This window comes from Cynoglossus semilaevis, chromosome 9 (genome assembly GCF_000523025.1).
Source record: "Cynoglossus semilaevis isolate Cse_v1.0 chromosome 9, Cse_v1.0, whole genome shotgun sequence".
NCBI lineage: Eukaryota > Metazoa > Chordata > Actinopteri > Pleuronectiformes > Cynoglossidae > Cynoglossus > Cynoglossus semilaevis.
The window spans coordinates 16,727,731-16,731,080 of record NC_024315.1 but is presented as its reverse complement, the minus strand read 5'-3'; the positions used below and the strand labels follow the sequence as shown (position 1 = coordinate 16,731,080).

General features: G+C 38.4%; 1 long non-coding RNA gene across 1 annotated transcript in view; it reads left to right on the top strand.

Moving 5' to 3' along the window:
- LOC107989014 (uncharacterized) overlaps positions 1 to 3,350 on the top strand; it is a 33,551-nt gene that overhangs the window by 19,716 nt on the left and 10,485 nt on the right. Inside the window, exons 3-4 of the long non-coding RNA XR_003050602.1 lie at positions 1,729 to 1,793; positions 1,895 to 1,972. This is a non-coding gene — a long non-coding RNA (uncharacterized LOC107989014). The remainder of the gene's footprint in view (positions 1 to 1,728; positions 1,794 to 1,894; positions 1,973 to 3,350) is intronic.

Genomic DNA, 3,350 nt, shown 5'->3' with positions numbered 1-3,350 from the left:
CTGCTTTGTTGTACTATTTCATATTCTCAATAAACACTTCAGATTGCATTTTTTTCAAAGTGCAGCAGTTCGGAACCAATGTTTTGGTTCTGCTCTCTGACAGGAATCTAGAGCGAAGATCAACATCTGTTTTACAGCTGTAAACATTTACAGTCAGAACAGATTCCAAGAATCTGTTCTGATGATGTGAGTTTTCTTCCCACATTTTTTCTGTTGTGTTTACTGTGGCAGGTGTACGCAGTGTAAAACAACAGGAATATGATAAGTGGACTTCCTTCCAGTTCCACATGGAGTCGGTGCTAACACGGTGATTGTTGAGCATGTGGTGAATGTGAGTGGCTGGTCTTAAATTAGACATTTTCAGTTAGCCTTTCTGCTGACCTCGGTACTCTTACTTCCAGAGAAACAAACACACACGCACGTACTGCCACACACATTCACTTCTTTGAAAGTCCTCCCACACTCGTGTTTTCACACTTAATGACAAAAACATAAGCCACATTTCCTCTGAAGCCGCAGCACAGGCTGGAACCTGATGATCGGTATAAAAATGAGTGTTGGAGACAGGAAGTGAAAAAAAAGCCCCAAAAACAAACAACGTCAGTGGTCAGAGTTTTCCTCTGTTGTTACACTGATCTGATGATGCTGTCCGCCTCTGATACAGGTCAGAGGATAGTTGAGGGGAATTACAGAATTTATAGGTCAGTGAAACTGGTCATGACTCATCCAACATACAAACTTTGTACTTTAATTCAGTTGATCCATCCGTTAGATGAAAAAAGAACAGTTCTGTGATTACAAAGCTCCTTGAATAACCAGCAGAAACCTCCGAAAGACAAAAATTGTTCAGAGGTTTTCATTTTTTCCTTTAGCTGTAGTTTAATTGAAATTATTTTGGCTATGTTTATTTTTAGTTATTTGTATAGTTCTTAGTTCATATGTTGTTTTCTAGGTAACTGTATTTTTGTTCCTAACTTTGAGTTATTTTTGGGGGTGACTTTTGATCAAATTGTAGTTCATTTTCAATAGATTTCTGGCTATAATTCAGATTGTCTAATCATACTTTTTACGCCACTTCTTTCTCGACAAATGTAACCATTTTCAATGCTAACTTAAAGTTAGTTTTGCTTTTTTACGTTGCTTATGAAGTGCCTTTAAAATTAAAATATTTTCAGAAACTTTTACATGGTTCTGTGCCAACCTTTAGTTTATTCTGGGTCAACTTCGGTCATATGTGGTTTTCCGTTTGGGTTAATGTTTACATTTCCTGTCATAATACAATAAGCATTTTGTATGTATTTAATGTGTTGAAATCTATTGGCACTCCAGAAGGAGATGTACTTTCACTCAATCAATCTGTTCCTTTTGTTGGTGGCATGGTGAATTAGTTACTGTAGAGTCCTACAGTTCTGTGCTACACCTGACAGTCAACACACTCCTTTTGTCAGAGTAATGATGGTGCAGTAACACCATCATTACTCTGTCGCCTGATCCCAGCTGGAGGAGTTAAACAGTGAATGTGCAGGAGTCAGCAGGAGTCCACTGAGACTGTGGTGGACAGCTTGAGACTTTAAGCCTCTTCATACTGTTATATATGCACACAAAAATCAGAGCACTGCTGCTGTGGCTGCGGCTGCTGCTCCTGCTGCTGCTGCATCATCACTGATCTTCAAACACAGACACTGTAGGTCAGAAGCTTGTTGACTTACACACATCTCTTCATCCCAGGCCTACGTGTTTGCTGTTCTACCAAAATAACAAGTGACAACGTCGGGCTGTGTGATGTCCCTGAGGTGAGACTGTGTGTTGTACGGATCAATGCTTTGTTGTGTTGATCATCTTTCCTTTGAGCTACTCTAACATTTAATGACTTTCCTTCTGTCAAATGTCACAGGATCAGAGGGAGGGAGGACAGGAGTGAAGACTGGAACAGCCTTCACAGCCCTGTGAAAGTGTGCGGTGCAGAACAACAGTAATGCATTCAGACTCACATCATGAATCACACTGATTGTTTTTGAAATAAGCTGCATGTTTAGGCGATATAATCAAGGGATGGTGTGTGGACCGTAAAGAAAACCTTACCCTTCACTTTGGCCCACACTTCCTATTTTCAGCAGAAACTTTCCTGTTTGAATGTTTTGCATGGCCCTTTCCTTCCTTATTTGCAAGGTCATATAAAAGCAGGTGTTTGGGGTAAAACCCCCGTAAAAAATCTGAAATTGCCCTGGAAATTCACATGAGGGGGCTTTTATGTCCGCAAGTTGGCAAAAAATGAGAAAACATTGAAGCGAAAAATGAAACACTACACCAAGTGGAAGGCAGCGTAGTGATATAGTCTGACTGACAGTGAACAGTTGAAGGGCCGGCTCTGACTTTATGGAGGATAAATGCCTCCTCCTCTCCCCCATCCTGTGGGCATTCTCCGGTTTTCACCCACAGTCCAGAAAATACATAAATGCCTCCTCCTCTCCCCCATCCTTTTCACCCACAGTCCAGAAAATATAGAGGAAGCTGACTATTGACTGTAAACTGACCGGGAGTGTGAACGTTAGTGTGAATGAATGCACTGCGGTACAAGATACAAAATGAATAGAAAGTAAAACAGCTGACTTTTCACATCCATCAAAAAACATTAAACGGGGAGAGAGGGAAGTTGGGTGAAAACTGAGTTCAATAAGAGGTTTTGAAAATACCTGCTGTACTAACAATACACAAACCAGAAGGTGAGTAATGAGTAAAATAAAATAAAATTGTACATTTAAATGATTAAACAAACAAAAGGAACAACCAGTTTGATGAGCAAAGCGTTCAGGTCGGAGTGTACCTTTTTCACTAACACATCAGGACATTTAAAAACAAAAATTAAATAATAATGAAACCTGATCTGGAGATCAGGGTTTTAGTTCAGTTACTTAATTCGTTTTTTTTACCAGAAATACAGAAAACAACAAGCACAAATAACTCATTCCTTATTGTCTCCCACGGACCAACAGTTTGTGATGGTTGAACATCTGCCTGGTGATAAGGCTGTTAAAATAATATTATTGTGTTTTTTTTTTATTGTTAATATTTTTGATACGTTCTACCCTCCAGCAAATGTTAGCGACTAATCATAGCAGGTTCTTTTATAGACATGAAGACATGAAGCACAATATACAGACAGTTTAATGTCATTATGAAATAGGCTGACAGTGATTTTTATGGACAGTAGAAAAACAAACAAACCCATTAAACACCTACACAGATGACAAGGAAACAACATTTCAGAATAATGAGCAAAATAAAAGATATATATATATATATATATATACATATATATATATATATGTATATATATATATATATATATA